Source organism: Somniosus microcephalus, chromosome 24 (assembly GCF_052327205.1).
Source record: "Somniosus microcephalus isolate GS21.2 chromosome 24, FLI_Smic_1.0, whole genome shotgun sequence".
Taxonomy (NCBI): Eukaryota; Metazoa; Chordata; class Chondrichthyes; order Squaliformes; family Somniosidae; genus Somniosus; species Somniosus microcephalus.
The window spans coordinates 32219726-32238828 of NC_141010.1; the positions used below are offsets into that span (position 1 = coordinate 32219726).

Sequence of the window (19103 nt, forward strand, 5' to 3'; positions counted from 1 at the left end):
TACACACAGCAAGATAAAAGAAAAACATTTAAATTAAAGACTGAAGTAACACTGATTTAGAGCACAGAAATTGAAAAGAGTGATCCAGCATGGAAACAACCTCAACAGCATTATCACTTCCTGTATAATGATTCATCACAGTTAATTAGACAAGCTGGACTCAGTGAACAAGCCCTGTATTGTGTAACAGATGACAACACAACATGCTGTGATCAGACCTTAAGCATACAGAATGTGCATGCACCGTGAGCACGTGCAGTTTGCATGTTCCCTCCAAGCTGTGGTTTTTAGTAGTGAGGTTTATATCTCATGACCCTGGAGAAGCCTCTACTTTATCAAAGAATTAATTCTCACAGTAATCTATCTTGTGCCAAAAAAATCATTGCAGACAAAAATAAACCCTATGAATGCTGGACATCTGAAATAAAAACAGCAAGTAAAAGATACAGCATGTCAGCAGCTGAAAGACAAAGAACTAGTTAAGAGTTTCTGTTTCTGCCCAAGGATCTCCATCTGAAATGTTGGCCTGTCTTTTACCTTCCAGACTTCCTGTGTATTTTCAGTTATCTGTTATTTCAAATAGTTCAGCGAGTATTTGCCTCAGACGCAGATGCACGTAGACACTAAAACAAAAGCAAAATACTGCGGATGCTGGATATCTGAAATAAAAACAGAAAATGCTGACAACGCTCAGCAGATCTGCGGCGAGAGAAACTGAGCTAACGTTTCGGGTCAATGACCTTTCATCAGGGGTGGAAGAAGCTGGAGACTTAACAGTTTATAAGCAAATACAGAGCCAGGGAAGGGGTGGGGATGTAGCAAAGAACAAAGGGGAAGGTTTGTGATGAGGTGGAGGGCAGGAGTGATTAAAGGACAAAGGGGATGATGGTGCAAGGGAAAAAGGGGGTGGTAGTGGGACAATAAAGAAACAAAAGATGGGTGTAGAGAAGGTGTAAATGCCAGCACCTGCTGTCCGAGAAAATGGGGGCAGTGGTTATGATCTGAAGTTATTGAACTCAATGTTGAGACCGCAAGGCTTTAAAGTGCCTAATCAAAGGATGAGGTGCTGTTCCTCGAGCTTGCGTTGAGCTTCATTGGAACAGTGTAGGAGGCCATGGTCAGAGTGGGAGTAGGATGGAGAATTAAAGTGGCAAGCGACTGGAAGCTCAGGGTCACGCTTGCGGATTGAACAGAGGTGTTCAGTAAAACAATCACCCAGTATCGCTGCTCACAATGCGGTCTCTTTATTGGGGAGGCTAAGCGCGTATTGGGTGATCGCTTTGCGTAACAACTCTGTTCAGCAACCGCTTAAATAAACACCAGCTGAGTGTTTCCGGCATTTTCTGTTTTTATTACACATAGACACTCATGAGCCTGAAATTACATTGTGTGATACTAATGTACGACCACTTAATGAATGAGTTACTGCCTCTGCTAAAATAGCGGAGCGCGGAATTTCAGGCCAATGCCTTTGTCATAATTCAGAACCTTACCAGATATTTCTCTCACTCAGCACCGAGAGCCATTCTCATGGGTGGGCCCTCACTCCTGTAAGCGAGCTGTCACTCCCTGTGAACTAAAGCATAACCTTATGTAGTGTTGCCCAGTAGCCGAACTGTAATTTGCTTCCTGAGGTCCCCACCATCACAGAAACCAGTCTTCAGGAAATTCGATTCACTCCACATGATATCAAGAAACGGCTGAGCGCACTGGATACAGCAATGGCTATGGGCCCCGACAGCATCCCAGCTATCGTGCTGAAGACTTGTGCTCCAGAACTAGCCGTGCCTCTAGCCAAGCTGTTCCACTACAGCTACAACACTGGCATCTATCCGACAATGTGGAAAACTGCCCAAGTATGTCCTGTCCATAAAGAACAGGCCAAATCCGATCCGACCAATTACCACCTCATCAGTCTACTCTCAATTATCAGCAAAGTAATGGAAGGTGTCATTGACAGTGCTATCAAGTGGCATTTACTCACCAATAACCTGCTCACTGATCCTCAGTTCGGGTCCCTTCAGGACCACTCGGCTCCAGATCTCATTACAGCCTTGGTCCAAACATGAACAAAAGAGCTGAATTCCAGAGGTGAGGTGAGAGTAACTGCCCTTGACATCAAGGCAGTATTTGACCGAGTGTGGCATCAAGGAGCCCTAGTAAAATTGAAGTCAATGGGAATTGGGGAAAATTCGCCACTGGCTGGAGTCATACCTAGCTCAAAGGAAGATGGTTGTGGTTGTGGAGGTCAATCATCACAGCCCCAGGACATCGCTGCAGGAGTTCCTCAGGGCAGTGTCCCAGGCCCAACCATCTTCAGCTGCTTCATTAATGACCTTCCCTCCATCATAAGGTCAGCAGTGAGGATGTTTGCTGATGATTGCACAGTGTTCAGTTCCATTCGCAACTCCTCAGATAATGAAGCTGTCCATGCCCGCATGCAACAAGACCTGGACAACATTCAGACTTGGGCTGATAAGTGGCAAGTAACATTCGCGTCACACAAGTGCCAGGTAATGACTATCCCAAACCTGCAACCTCTACCACCTAGAAGGACAAGGGCAGCAGGCACATGGGAACACCATTACCTCCAAGTCCCAGTCCAAGTTACACACCATCCGGACTTGGAAATATATCACCATTCCTTCATCGTCGCTGGGTCAAAATCCTGGAACTCCCTCCCTAACAGCACTGTGGGAGTACCTTCACCTCACATAAGAGCATAAAAAATAGGAGCAGGAGTAGGCCATATGGTTCCTCGAGCCTGCTCTGCCCTTCAATAAGACCATGGCTGATCATCCACCTCAGCTCCACTTTCCCGCCCGATCTCCATATCCCTTGATTCCCCGAGAGTCCAAAAATCTATCTCAGCCTTGAATATACTCAAAGACTCAGCATCCACAGTCCTCCGGGGCAGAGAATTCCAAAGATTCACAACCCTCTGAGTGAAGAAATTCCTCCTCATCTCGGTCTTAAATGGCCGACCCCTAACCCTGAGACTATGCCCTCTAGTTCTAGACACTCCAGCCAGGGGAAACAACCTCTCAGCATCTGCCCTGTCAATCCCCTTCAGAATCTTGTATGTTTCAATGAGATCACCTCTCATTCTTCTAAACTCGAGAGTATAGGCCCATTCTACACAATCTCTCATCATGGGACAGCCCTCTCATCCCAGGAATCAATGTAGTGAACCTTCGTTGCACCGCCTCCAAGGCAAGTATATCCTTCCTTAGATAAGGAGACCAAAACTGTGCACAGTACTCCAGGTGTGGTCTCACCAAGGCCCTGTACAATTGTAACAAGACGTCCTTACTCTTATATTCCAACCCCCTTGCAATAAAGGCCAACATTCCATTTGCCTTCCTTATTGCTTGCTGTACCTGCACGCTAGCTTTCTGTGTTTCTTGCACGTGGACGCCCAGATGTCTCTGAACACCAACATTTGAAAGTTTCTCGCCATTTAAAAAATATTCTGTTTTTCTATTCTTCCTACCAAAGTGAATAACCTCACATTTCCCTACATTATACTCCATCTGCCACCTTACTGCCCACTCACTCAGTCTATCTATATCCCTTTGCAGACTCTGTGTTCTCCTCACAGCTTACTGTCCCACCTAGCTTTGTATCATCAGCAAACTTGGATACATTACGCTCGGTCCCTTCATCTAGGTAATTAATATAAATTGTAAATAGCTGATGCCCCAACACTGATCCTTGTGGCACCCCACTAGTTACAGCCTGCCAACCTAAAAAAGATCCGTTTATCCCTACTCTCTGTTTTCTGTCCGTTAACCAATCCTGTATCCATGCTATTATATTACCCCCAACCCCATGAGCCCTAATCTTGTGTAATAACTTTTTATGTGGCACCTTATTGAATGCCTTTTGGAAATCCAAATATATTGCATCCACTGGTTCCCCTTTATCTACCCTGGTAGTTACATCCTCAAAGAACTCTAATAAATTTGTCAAACGCGATTTCCCTTTCATAAAACCATGTTGACTCCGCCTAATCATGTTATGATTTTCTAAGTGCCCTGATACCACTTCCTTAACAATGGATTCCAGCATTTTCCCGACAACTGATGTCAGGCTAACTGGCTTGTAGTTCCCTGTTTTTTCTCTCCCTCCTTTCTTGAATAGCGGTGTTACATTTGCAACCTTCCAATCCGCTGGGACCATTCTAGAATCTAGGGAATTTTGGAAGATCAAAACCTATGCATCCACTATCTCTTCAGCCACCTCTTTCAGAACCCTAGATTGTAGACCACCTTCTCAAGGGCAATTAGGGATGGGCAATAAATGCTGGCCTTTCTAGCAATGCCCATAGCCCAGGAACGAATTTAAAAAAACACTTCAATGATGAAGATGGGAGGAGGCTCGTGTGGAGCATAAACACCGGCATGGACCATTTGAGACGAATGGCCTGTTTCTGTGCTGTAGGCGCAATGTAATTCTATGTAAGCCTTCTCGTGGAAGAATAAACCCTATCAGATTCTGTGACTATGAAGCAGCTTTATCAATATATAAACTGTTAATCGGTGTGATTCGTTTTGGATTGCTCTCGCAAAGAGTCAGCACGATGGGCTGAACAGCCTCCGTCTGTGCTGTCAACTTTTATGCTTCTGAAAGGAGAGGGTGGAAACTGACAACTTTTGTCCTCGCCCATGAGCATGAAATAATAAGGTGGTGGGCGGGAGTGATTAAAGACAAAAGTGATGATGGTCCCATCTTTTGTTACGATACTTGTCACACTATCACTTCATTTTGCCTTGCACCATCATCACTTTTGTCATTAAACCACTCCTGCCTCCGCCCTATCACAGACCTTTCCCTTTCTCCCCCCCGCCCCGCCCACCCCCGGTCCCCCGCCCCGCCACCCCTGTCCCTGGCTCTGCATTTGCTTAAAAATTGTTCATCTCTAACCTCTGCCAGTTCTGACGAAAGGTCATCGACCTGAAACGTTAACTCTGTTTCCCTCTCCTCAGATGCTGCCTCAGACTGCTATGTATTTCCAGTAGTTTCTGTTTTTATGACTTGGGTTGATAGTTTGTTGCTTTGAAAGTATACTGCAGGGACAAGTTATCAGGAGCGTGAGTTCAAGGTAATAAACTGAAGTACATTTTTTCAGAAGATAGGAATAACGCAAAACTAGTTTATTTCTGTGTTTGGAATTGATTGCTTAATCTAACAGTTTTTTTAACCATTGCAAGAGCTGGACTTGACTTTGTGTTGTGTATGCTTGTCCATATACAATATTTCTGTTAGTGATGCTTAATAAACAGTATACGTTTTGTTGGGCGATGCAGTGATTTAGAGCAGCAATGAGCTGTCCCATGGACTAGTAGCATTCGGAATAATGCCTGCAATCCCTTTGTATGGTAAGGGCCTTCTTGGGTAGACAGCAAGCAGAAGACAGACCATTTCCCACAGGGAGTGAGGGGACATTAAAGAGAAGAATTTTAGATTGTTTAATTGTACTTCGCAGTATTAATCGGGGCAGGGAGCTGGTGACCTCGCCGCTCCATTGGCTGGGGTTGATGTGCGGACAGACTCAACTAAACTGCTCTTTGAAATGTTGACATCCATAATTCAGAATGTAGCAAGAATCAGATTTTAACATATTGGGCAGAAATACAGACTACTGGGAACACAAAAGCAAAGTACTGCGGATGCTGGAAATCTGAAATAAAAACAGAAAATGCTGGAAATACTCAGCAGGTCAGGGAGCATCTTTGGAGAGAGAAACAGAGTTAATGTTTCCGTTAACTCTGTTTCTCTCTCCACAGACCACTGGGAAATTGTTCTTGCCTTGGACTAACGCTTTAAAAATAAAATGCTGGGCATGCATAGCAGGTTGATCAGCAACAAGAAAGAACGACAGACTAATGTTTTGGGTGTGATCCTTCATCAGGAGTGATTGTGCTGCCTTGCTGGTTTCTTGTTTAGGGCTGTCAGTTACTTGACGGAATGCACTGACTTCACTGTTTACTGGGTTAAAAAAGCCCAAACATGTTGGAATCAGATTATTACAGTACAACGAACTGAAGAATGTGAAGCAAAGCAGACAGAAGTCAAAACTGTCACAGGACTTGGGTTTTGAAACAAATGTTTTCACTGTCAGTAGTACTTATAAAAATCAAAGAGGGAAAAATTGGGTTGCTTTGCGCCTCCTGTTAGCGCCCCCGGGGGGCGCTAATGGGATAAAAAGTTTCGAGCGCCCGGGCGCGCTGCCACTAACGCCTCCTGCGAAATTCAGCAGGAGGTTAGCAGTAGCCGGTAGCACCATGTGGCGCTGCGCCTCCGGCAATGACGTAATCGCCGTGCGCAGCGCCCCACTCGCGCCCCGGCCACAGATTTCAGTTGCGTCCCCTGACCTATCGCCAGACAATATGTCCGACAGGATCAGGAGGCATTTTTGCAGCCACGGTGGCGCAAATTAAAGGGCAGGTGTCAGGTGGCCTTTTTTTTTGGCCGACTGCCAGCACCTGCCCCCTTCGCCATTTTTATTTGGGGTGCCGGCCGCGATCGCTCAGCCCAACACTCCTCTTGAGTGCCGGGCTGTTTTCCCGGCACCCTGCTCCCCGGTGGTCCAGCAGGGCCCCGGTGCACGCTGTGCTAGGCCCCTCCCCTTTAATCGGGGGAGGGAGGCCTGTAATACCACGGTGTTACATGCCGACGCGCATGACGCTGTAGCACGTAGCGCCATGATATTCAGTTGTTGCGCCCCAAGAAGGAGGGGGAGTGCTTCCAGTAGCGCCCCACCTCCTACTTGGGGCGCTACCACTGAATTTACAGCACAGGGGCGCTAAAAGTAGCACACCAGCGAAGTTAGTGCCCCAACGGGGGCACCACCGAATTTTTCCCGCAAAGAGTTATAAAGAACTCCAGTTATCACTAATGCGTTGTTTTGCACTCTTTTGTTCAGCTTGGCTCAGTTGGTAGTGCTGTCATCTCAAGGTCAGAAGATTGCGGTTTCAGCCCGACTCCAGGACTCGAACACATAACCTGGGCTGACACTGCAATGCAGTACTGAGAGCGTGCTGAATTGTAGGATGGCGCCATTGTTTTGGATGCGATGTTAAATCAAATCCCCATGTGACTGCTCTGGTGGTTCAAGTGGACACCAAACATGCCATGGCACTAATTGAAGAAGAACAGGGAATTCTCCCATGCCAAAGTCAACATTCCTTCACCACCAAAAACACCACCAAAAAGACATCTTAATTGGTCACACATCATGTTAGTTGTGGAACTTTGCTGCATTTGCCTAGATAACAGCACTCCAAAGTTATTCATTGTATGAAAATTTGAGACGTTCCTCGGAGATGTGATAAGACAGTGGGCATGAATTTCTGTGGGGTTCTCCTACGCATCCAAGTAACTTTGGCTTTTACGCCATTTTTCTGGGCTTTCCACAGCTCTTCCGCCAAAGTTACGGCAGATGAGCGAGAGAACTCCCGCGAAACTGATTGTTTCACCAGCGAGTGCTGATGATATTTTCAGTGGAACTGGCATGGAGGAGTGAAAACAGCAATCAAGCCATTACCTTAGTGTTGAATGTGCTTCAAATATCGACTTTTTTTTTTGCTTATGGGATGTGGGCGTCGCTGGCAAGGCCAGCATTTATTGCCCATCCCCAGTCCAGACTCTGTGACGATATCGGTTTCTGAGTTTCATCTACTTTTTCCCATTTGAAACTGGAACACTGATAATCATCCTTTATTGTAAATCACACCTCTTTCTCTACAAGAAGGCGTGACTATGCATCAGATTCTACATTCATGTAATTAATATACTGACCCTATTATTTCACTCAAAAAGCAGCCTCACGTGAGCAACAGTCCAGTATATTCATGGCTTTGCAGAAAAGTAAGAGAAAACCAGCAACAATGAAGTCCACTTTTAAAAAAAAAAATTAAAAAAAAAAAATTTTTTTGAAAGAAGAATCAGCAGGTGGCAACAAGTGAATTCAGAAATAGTGGCAATCCAACTTCCAGAGAGCAGCACCAGAGGGATTCTGTTCCATTCTTTGGTGTCTGTTCTGTAAATGTTTGGAATACTTTTCAGGCTGGGAAGGTAAGTGCTGATGACATCAATGGGGAGCAATCTAGAAGAATTCCAACAGAGTTGAGAACATTGCACCGAAGAGAACTCCGGTAAATTGACAGCTATGTGATTGATTGCCAGTCACTTGCCAGCATTACATTTCTGAAATATTATTGACTCAAAAATGGAAAAGCTTAGGTTCTTAATCTTCTTTTCCCTGCATTCTCTGTGGGCTTGGCTCAATGGCAATACAAGCAAAACACATTTATCAACATGTGTATGGGGGAGGGGGCTGGGGTAGAAATATTTTAAGATTAGGCTGCAATTCTTAGACACAAATAAGATAATAGTATTGCTGCATCAACCCTCTGTACCACAGAGTGTTAAACATGTGCTGTTCCACCGCAACGATTCACGGAACATGAAAGAGTAACTTAAAGATACTGGGGTAGAGTTTCTGCTTTGGTCGCAATCGGGACATTGTGGCCAAAGTGTGCTCGAAATTGTGCTGGTTAGGTTACAGTTCAACTCTCCACTAAAATTCATTTGCATAATCACAAACGTAAAATCTTCCATGAAGATTTCTGTGTCAGAAGTTTGTGGGTTCAAGTCCCACTCCAGGGACTTGAGCACATAAAGCTAGGCTGACACTCCAGTGCGGTGCTGAGGGAGTGCTGCACTGTCGGAGGTGCCGTCTTTTGGATGAGATGTGAAACCGAGGCCTCGTCTGCTCTCTCAGGTGGACGTGAAAGATCCCATGGTACTATTTCGAAGTAGAGCAGGGGAGTTATCCCCGGTGTCCTGCCTAATATTTATCCCTCAACCAACGTAACAGAAACAGATTACCTGGTCATTATCAGATTGCTGTTTGTGGGAGCTTGCTGTGCACAAATTGTCTGCCGCATTTCCCACATTACAACAGTGACTCCACTTCAAAAGTACTTCATTGGCTGTAAAGTGCTTTGAGATGTCCGATGGTCGTGAAAGGTGCTATATAAATGCAAGTCTTTTATGAACCAGCACAATCAGGCAGCGTAATAGAATATAATAGTTTTTTTTTCTTACCATTAAAAAGTATTCCTTGATAGGCTAAGTAAGTGGGCAGAGATTTGGCAGATGGAATACAATACTGGAAAGTGTGAGGTTATGCACTTTGGCAGGAAAAATCATAGAGCAAGTTATTATCTTAATGGCAAGAAACTGGAAAGTACTGTAGTACAAAGGGATCTGGGGGTCCTGGTGCACGAAACTCAAAAAGTTAGTATGCAGGTGCAGCAAGTGATTAAGAAGGCCAATGGAATGTTGGCTTTTATTGCTAGGGGGTTGGAATATAAAAACAGGGAGGTATTGCTGCAGTTGTACAAGGTATTGGTGAGGCCGCACCTGGAATACTGCATACAGTTTTGGTGTCCATACTTAAGAAAAGACATACTTGCTCTCGAGTCAGTACAAAGAAGGTTCACTCGGTTAATCCCGGGGATGAGGGGGTGGTCATATGAGGAGAGGTTGAGTAGATTGGGACTCTACTCATTGGAGTTCAGAAGAATGAGAGGCGATCTTATTGAAACATATAAGATTGTGAAGGGGCTTGATCGGGTGGATGCGGTGAGGATGTTCCCAATGATGGGTGAAACTAGAACTAGGGGGCATAATCTTAAAATAAGGGGCTGCTCATTCAAAACTGAGATGAGGAGAAACTTCTTCACTCAGAGGGTGGTAGGTTTGTGGAATTTGCTGCCCCAGAAAGCTGTGGAAGCTACATCATTAAATAAATTTAAAACAGAAATAGATAGTTTCCTAGAAGTAAAGGGAATTAAGGGTTACGGGGAGCGGGCAGGAAATTGGACATGAGTCTAGGTTCGGAATGGTCATGGCCCTGTGGGTAGTGGAGTGGGCCCAGGGGCCGTGTAGCCTTGTTCTGCTCCTACTGTGTTCTAATTCTGTTAGATTTCAGGAGATGGTTTTATTCCTGTTCCTGGCTGGGGTGGAGATCGCCTTTACAGAAGGTAAGTACTGTAGAAAATATAGGGACAGAGTGATCTCCTGGAAGAATTTCGATCGCCTAGATGGGTCGGAGAGGAATTTCCCAGATTTTTTTCTCCCAAATTGGCCATTGGGTCTTTATCTGGTTTTTCGCCTCTCCCGGGAGATCACATGGGTTCGGGGGGATGCAGAGTGATAGAAGATTTGAGGTTAGGATCAGATCAGCCATGATCTTATTGAATGGTGGAGCAGGCTCGAGGGGCCGATTGGCCTACTCCTGCTCCTATTTCTTATGTTCTTATGTTCTTATGTTCTTGATGTATTTAAGAGTGGTAAGCTGGCACAGATTTATTAATCTAATTGAAAATGGGTTTATCATTTCATAAGGTTGCCCAGCAACGTCCCTGTAACTCTTTTTTGAGCTGTGCGGCCCCTTTAACGGGCTGCACGGCCCCTTTAACAGCCCATTCAAAAGTCCGCACATGCACGGCTGCGCGGGACCCCTGGCGCAGCTTAAAGGGAACATTGGTGTCCAGTCCTCCAGCTGTGAGTAACCTGATGTAATATCACTGAAAATGACTTTTAAAAAAAAACTATACCGACCGAACCATTTAATAGTTTCATTGGTGTACACTAGTCAGTTTCTTAGGAAATTAAATATTTTTTGATTTTTTTTTATGAAAAGAAGGTTGAGCTAATATCATCAGTCCCTTCGGAACTTGTCAAATTCCTTATTAAAGGTCCATTATATGCCCATACTGGCCACACCCACCATCAAGTTTCATCTTCGTCACAATGATGCCACATACATGTGGAGAAAGAGTTAACCAAATGCTTTTTTTTTCATGAAGACAGTGCCCTGTATAAACTTCCTACCAGTGGATGTGACAGACCAAATAAAGTTGGTGTGATTTTGAAATAGATTTGTAACTTTAGGGGAGGAATCTGCTTGACTCCTAGAGCAAGTTGTTCGTGTGGGACCTGTAGAGAGACTGGTGGCCTTGTTCAAGTGACTGCCGCATGACATCAATTCTAGAACCCTCCCTGACCTTGCTGTTGACACTTTTTTTTAGAAAAACAAGAAAACACGACAAAATGCAGCAAGTAGCTGAGTTAATGAGTAACATTTGTACTATGTGTAACAAATTAATCTCCAGCTACATCAACAGCCTTGGTCTTCGTGCTTTGTAAATACCCAACACTGTGCCAGACTTCACGATATCTTCCAGTGAGTGCTGGATTTTTTTCTGATCTTCTGTAATCATAGCACCAAACATATAAAAGTATATTTCCCCCATGTTAGATCACTCTGGTGGTTTGTGGAATTCAAACTTTACCTCCTCCTAAAAATATTTTTACCCCTCCGGGTATTTAAGACTATGTTGTAAGTATTATGTACAGTAGATAGTTTGCTAGATCAGTGAAAATTGTTATGCTATAAAATAACTTTTAGGGATGGCAGCTTGTTTCATACTCCTGGTTTAATGTAGATTCACTCTCATGATTTATCACACGCCGAGATACTGAACTCGGCGGTGGCATCAGAGGCTCTGCTGAGGGCAAACTTGGCTCTTTATTAGAAGGAGAGAATAACTTAAAATGGAAAGCCAGCCAACTTGGACTGCTGCCACCCATTTTTTTAGTGGTCAGCTGAAAGTGTCATTCGCAGAGTCCTGGCAACAGGACAGGCACAGCTGATGCTAATGGTACTTCTTGACAAAACACTTCCGAAAAGTTAATGCTTGAAACTATCTGTATTCTGGCCATATAGCAGACCTGGGATCACTGCTGTGGATACGTAACATTAAATTTGATCAATAGGCAAGTCTTTCTCTGATTTCCTGAAGTTCTTGACCTCTTAATGCAATTTCTGAGGCTGGGATGCTATTTTCCCACTGCCTATTGGGTCCCGGCACTCCTCACTAATTCAGGGGAAGCAATAAGCAGTGGGGAGCTGAATCCGCTGTACTGAGATATCATGTATTGTCATGAAGAGGCCTAACCAAAACTCAAGGCCAACCTCCCCATGTAAAGATTTTTATTTTCCTAATTAAGTACAGAAAAGGGGCTATATTTTTCACGAAAGTGCAAAAGATCAGGCCATTGATTATCTTCCATTAGCCATTGGAGTCTGTTTCAGAATCATGTAATTTGGAGTTGGTCTTAGACTTATACATTTGTCGACCCGTTGATAAGTCTTTTTATATTGCGACTTAGCATGGAGATGCATTTCACTGTTCTTTTGGTTGTCTGTCTTTCCCATTTGACAAAGTATTTCTACTTTTTGCATATTGTTCACTAAATCACAGCTGTGAGCTAATGCCAGTGCATGGCTCTTTGGAGATGCTGTGGCTGTGCTACAGTAGATAAAATTCATGTGTGATCTGACCCTCCTAGAGCTCTAAATCCTTTGACTAGTGTTGGGATGTCAGTTAATAGCTTAAGGTAGCAACTTCTTGCTTGAGACCGTTCTGATTAACTCTGTCACACAGCCAAAACTTGTGCTCGATATTCCTTTCGAAATATCAATGAAAGGCCACTTGGATACAGATCAAATAATGGTCAGTTGTGCCATTTGACGTGCTTTCAGGATTGTAGCAACATCAACATCCGAGTGACTGAGCAGGAGAGGACTTCACATACACTGTGAACTGTGTATTTTACTATCTAGGCAATCTTCATGGTGAGAGTTAGCATACCTAAAAGAAGATAACTCACTTCTAACAATGGTGACTGACAGGTAAGGGAAAATTGAACCATTACCAACAACAACTTGAATTTTTTTTAATAGCGCCTTTAGCTGAAAAATAAAATCCCAAACACACTTCACAGAGAAGAACTAGGCACTGAACAGTAGTGGAAGGGTTAAAAGAGATGACAAAAGTATGGTTGAAAAAGGATTTTGAGGAGGCTTTACAAAATGGGGGGAGAGATTAGGAAGGGATTTCCAGTGAGTAGGGCCGAGAAGGAATGAGGGGATTCACAGGGAGACCAAAGGAGATGGAATGGGACACAAGGCTGGAGTGTGCTGCGGAGATTGGATGGAGCAAGGCTATGTAGAGATATGTAAATGAGGATGAGTATTTTGAGCTAGATGTGTTGAGATCAATGGAGATGGATGAATGGGATGTGGAACAGGATGTGGACAGCAGTTTTGGAAGGGTGGGAATTTGTGAAGGGTGAAGCTCAGAAGGTTATCTAGAAGGGCATTGGAGGAGCTGAGTCTCCAGTGGATAACGCTTTCAGCAGAGATGGGCATGAGATAAGGGCGGAGGCAGACAATGTTGCAGACGTGGAATTAAGCAGAGTTGGTGAAGTGTGGAGCTCAAAGCTTAGCTGTAGGTTGACCAGAAAACCAAGATTGTGCACCATCTGGTTCAATCTAAGCAAATAGCTTGGCAGTGGGATGGTAAGGAAATGAAGTTTTGGTTGGGAGCTGAATCTGATATCTTTGTTAGACACTTGACAAACTAGATCTATGAGCCTGTTGATGAGACAAGGTAGACAGATTTAGCAGTACCAATGCTCAGAGCCCAGCTCTCAGATGCTAATCTTCTAGAATCTGAGTTACAACAACGTGAGCATAATGGAAGCTCCAGTCTAGCTTGCAGGAGGTGGATATTGTTAAAAATAGGACCTCAAAGGTAGTAATCTAAGGATTGCTAGCAGTGCCACGTGCTAGTCAGAGTAGAAATAGAAGGATATTTCAGATGAATACGTGTCTACAGGAATGGTGCAAGGGGGAGGGATTCAAATTCCTGGGACATTGGAACCGGTTCTGGGGGAGGTGGGACAAGTACAAACTGGACGGTTTGCACCTGGGCAGGACTGGGACCGATGTCCTAGGGGGAGTGTTTGCTAGTGCTCTGGGGGAGGGTTTAAACTAAAATGGCAGGGGGTTGGGAACCTGTGCAGGGAGACAAAGGAAAGGGAAACAAGGATAGAAGCAAAAGACAGGAAGGAGAAAAGCAAAGGTGGCAGTCAGAGAAACCAAGGGTTTAAATCAAACATGGCCACAGTAAATAATAATTCTAAAAGGTCTAAGAGTGTTAAAAAAAACAAGCCTGAAGGCTTTGTGTCTTAATGCGAGGAGAATTCGTAATAAGGTGGATGAATTAGCTGCGCAAATAGAGGTAATGATGCGCTATCAATTACTCATAAAAGACTGAGAGTTAAGAGAGTAACTAAAGGCTTTTATTAACAAAAGAATGAAGGTCTGCCTTGAGTGGTCGACCGGTCCAGAAATACAAAGGGCTGGGGAGCAGTCACCTTTATACTAGGACTTGTGGGAGGAGTCAGCCGAGGCATGTCCAGGCATGTACACAGTGGAATACAAACAGTGGTTTACCACAGGTAAACAGATATGATATGATTGGGATTACAGAAACATGGCTCCAGGGTGACCAAGGCTGGGAACTCAACATCCAGGGGTATTCAATATTCAGGAAAGATAGGCAAAAAGGAAAAGGAGGTGGGGTAGCATTGCTGGTTAAAGAGGGGATTAACACAATTGTAAGGAAGGATATTAGCTCTGATGATGTGGAATCTGTATGGGTAGAGCTGAGAAATACCATGGGGCAGAAAACGTTAGTGTCAGTGGTATACAGACCCTCAAACAGTAATGCGGAGATTGGGGATGGCATTAAACGGGAAATTAGAGACGCGTGCAATAAGTGCACAGCAGTTATCATGGGTGACTTTAATCTACATATAGATTTGGCCAACCAAATTCGTAACAATACTGTGGAGGAGGAATTCCTGGAGTGTATACGGGATGGTTTCCTGGACCAATATGTCGAGGAACCAACTAGAGATCAGGCCATCTTAGACTGGGTATTATGTAATGAGAAAGGATTAATTGGCAATCTTGTTGTGCGAGGCTCCTTGGGGCAGAGCGATCATAATATGATAGAATTCTTCATTAAGATGGAGAGTGAAGTAGTTGACTCAGAGACTAAGGTCCTGAATTTAAATAAAGGAATCTACGATGGTATGAGGCGCGAGTTAGGTAGGATTGATTGGGGAATGTTACTCAAAGGGTTGACGGTGGATAGGCAATGGCAAACATTCAAAGATCACATGGATGAACTACAGAATTTGTTCATCCCTGTTTAGCATAAAAATAAAACACAAAAAAGTGACTCAACCGTGGCTAACAAGGGAAATTAGGGATAGCATAAGATCCAAGGAGAGGACATATAAATTGGCCAGAAAAAGCAGCAAACCTTTGATTGGGAGCAGTTTAGGATTCAGCAAAGGAGGACAAAGGGATTAATTAAGAGGGGGAAAATAGAGTATGAGAGTAAGCTTTCAGGGAACATAAAAACTGACTGTAAAAGCTTTTATAGATATGTGAAGAGAAAAAGATTGGTGAAGTCAAGCGTAGCTCCCTTGCAGTCAGAATCAGGGGAATTTATAATGGGGAACAAAGAAATGGCAGACCAATTAAATACATACTTTGGTTCTATCTTCACAAAGGAGGACACAAATAACCTCCCAGAGATGTCGGGGAACATAGGGTTTAATGAGAGGGAGGAACTGAATGAAATCAGTATTTGTAGGGAAATGGTGTTAGGGAAATTGATGGGATTGAAGGCCGATAAATCCCCAGGGCCTGTTTACCTACATCCTAGGGTACTTAAGGAAGTGGCCCTAGAAATAGTAGATGCATTGCTGGTCATCTTCCAAAATTCTATAGACTCTGGAACAGTTCCCATGGATTGGAGGGTAGCTAATGTTACCCCACTGTTCAAAAAAGGTGGTAGAGAGAAAATGGGGAATTATAGACCGGTAAGCCTGACATCGGTAGTGGGGAAAATGCTAGAGTCCATTATAAAAGATGTAATAGCAGAGCACTTGGAAAACAGTGACAGGATCGGACAAAGTCAACATGGATTTACAAAAGGTAAATCGTGCTTGACTAATCTACTGGAATTTTTTGAGGATGTAACTGGTAAAATAGATAAGGGAGAACCAGTGGATGTGGTGTATTTGGACTTTCAGAAGGCTTTTGATAAGGTCCCGCATAAGAGATTAGCGTGTAAAGTTAAGGCACATGGGATTGGGGGCAAGGTACTGACTTGGATAGAGAACTGGTTGGCAGACAGGAAGCAAAGAGTTGGAATAAATGGGTCTTTTTCCGAGTGGCAGGCAGTGACTAGTGGGGTATCGCAGGGATCGGTCCTAGGACCCCAGCTATTCACAATATATATTAATGATCTAGACGAGGAATATCTCCAAGTTTGCAGACGACACAAAGCTGGGTGGGCGTGTGTGCTGTGAGGAGGATGCCGAGAAACTCCAGTATGATTTGGACAGGTTGGGTGATTGGGCAGATGCATGGCAAATGCAGCATAATGTGGATAAATGCGAGGTTATCCACTTCGGTGGCAAAAACAGGAAGGCAGATTATTATCTGAACGGCAATAGATTGGGAGAAGGGGAAGTGCAACGAGACCTGGGTGTCCTTGTGCACCAGTCGCTGAAGGTAAGCATGCAGGTGCAGCAGGCGGTTAAGAAGGCAAATGGTATGTTGGCCTTCACAGCGAGAGGATTCGAGTACAGGAGCAAGGATGTTTTGCTGCAGTTGTACAGGGCCTTGGTGAGACCACACCTTGAGTATTGTGTGCAGTTTTGGTTGCCTTAACTGAGGAAGGATGTTCTTGCCATGGAGGGAGTGCAGCGAAGGTTCACCAGACTGATACCTGGGATGGCAGGAATGACGTATAAGGAGTGATTGGGTCAATTGGGCTTATACTCGCTGGTTTTAGAAGAATCAGAGGGGATCTCATTGAAACTTATAAAATTCTAACAGGACTAGACAGACTAGATGCAGGAAGGATGTTCCTGATGGCGGGGGAGTCCAGACCCAGGGGTCCCAGTCTAAGGATAAGGGGTAAGCCATTTAGGACTGAGATGAGGAGGAATTTCTTCACCCAGAGAGTGGTGAACCTGTGGAATTCTCTACCACAGAAGGCAGTTGAGGCCAATTCAGTAAATATATTCAAGAAGGAGTTAGACATATTTCTTATGGCTAAAGGGATCAAGGGATATGGGAAGAAGGCAGGGACAGGGTACTGAGTTTGGATGATCAGCCATGATCGCATTGAATGGCGGAGCAGGCTCGAGGGGCCGAATGGCCTACTCCTGCTCCTATCTTCTATGTTTCTATGTTTCTAACCCATCTTTGAACTGCACAGAAACCCTGCCACCATCTGTGCTAGTTTCCCAAAGGAGGTCATAGAAAGGGAGAGATAGTTTAATTTGTTACCTGGTTGATTACGAATGATATGGCAGGATTGTCATTAAAGGAGAGGCAAGAGGGAAAGAATGGGATGAGGGGCTCAAAGGCGGAGAAGGTGCCAGAAGAGCATGGGCAAGAGATAAGGGCCTCGCCACCACCTCAGAGGTTTGGGCGGGACAGTTGGTGGAAAGTAGAACCAGGTAGAGAGGCTTCAAAAACAGGCATGGCCCTGCTGCACATGAGCCAAGTTTCAGTCAAAGTCAGGATGGCAAGGGGCTTGAACAGTCATTCTAGAGAGAAGTGGTAGGTGGGATGGGGTGGAGATTGATGGGGTTAGCCCTCAGTAGGTGTTCTAGGTAGGAAGATCAGAAAGAGAGGTGGATAGTGCAAATGGGGTCGCTGTTTATAAGGAGGCAGCGATGGGTGCCTCAGAACAGAAGGTGAGTTGATATGGCACTGGCTCCAAACTTACTCAGGAATGAAACCTACAATCGGTGGAAGTGTTCCTGTAACGACTTATGCAGACATTAGATTGATTCTACAGAAGGAAAGTATACATATAAGGTCTAAGATTAGATGAGGTTTAACAGATTTGTGTAGGATTTCCCCCCAATGCTATTTAGCCCTACACATTTTTTGTTTGTCACACATTAACTTCATGTACTGAAGTCCGTGAATTTCAAATAAACAATCTGTACAAGATAAGAAAAGCTGAGTATTGGAAAATCATTCATTGTACCTAGTCAGTGAAATGTTAACGAGTTCTTATTTTGTACCATGAGAGAAATTTTGATTAACACATGCATATGAGATTTCAGTCATCTGTAAGGAATTTCACATTTTTATCTTAAATGTTTTCCTTCTGTCTTTCTCTGGTGATTAAATAAATGGGCAGAATTGTGGCTGCAGTTTTCTTGTAGCGAGCAAACTGAGACCAGTATCCACCAGTGCAGTCAGCAGACCCTCTGGTGCACACTGACTGGAATCTGACCAGACCCAGGCTCAGTGATAATGGAGCTCTGTGCATGTGTGCAGCTAATTTTTAATGTTCAACAGACTGGGTGAGAAATTCCCCAGGGGATTGTTGGACTGGCTGAGCGCGTCTGAAATGCAGCTTTCTGCCAGCTGCAGATAGCTACAACCTGTGCCAACCCAAAATGCTATGTAACGCCAGCTCGGGGAAGAGGCTTCTCCTGCAGCTTGACTTTATTGCTCTCTGACGAGAACCTGGCAACTGAAATATAGCGCTACCATTTGTATTGTTCTGGGGGTATAGCTCAGTGGTAGAGCATTTGACTACAGATCATAGAGATCCCTGGTTCCAAATCCAGGTGCCCCCTCATTACCATTTAATCTCATTGAAACATACAAAATTCTGACAGGGCTAGACAGACTGGATGCAGGGAGGATGTATCCCCTGGCTGGGGGGGTCTAGAACAAGGGGGATCACAGTCTCAGGATATGGGGTAGGACATTTAGGACTGAGGTGAAGAGAAATTTCTTCACTCCCTGTGGAATTCTCTACCACAGAAGGCTGTGGAGGCCAAGTCACTGAATATATTTAAGAAGGAGATAGATAGATTTCTAGACACAAAAGCCATCGTGGGGTATGGGGAGAGAGCGGGAATATGGTATTGAGATAGAGGATCAGCCATGATCATCTCGAAGGGCCGAATGGCCTACTCCTGCTCCTATGTTTCTATGTATTGATGCTTATCTCAATCTGCAGTGACAGCATAACTGCAACCTGAGATCATATTGTTTGTCCATACTCTGTTGGAAAGCGTGTGCATTTTCCTACAACCCTCTATATGCTTGGTGAAAGATA

The 19103-nt window shown here is 44.4% G+C and overlaps 1 non-coding gene across 1 annotated transcript; it reads left to right on the forward strand.

The window, feature by feature from the left end:
• The first annotated feature begins 18541 nt into the window (after positions 1-18541).
• trnac-aca (transfer RNA cysteine (anticodon ACA)) lies at positions 18542-18615 on the forward strand. Its single transcript has one exon. It is a non-coding gene; the product is annotated as a tRNA-Cys (tRNA).
• Positions 18616-19103: the final 488 nt, after the last annotated feature.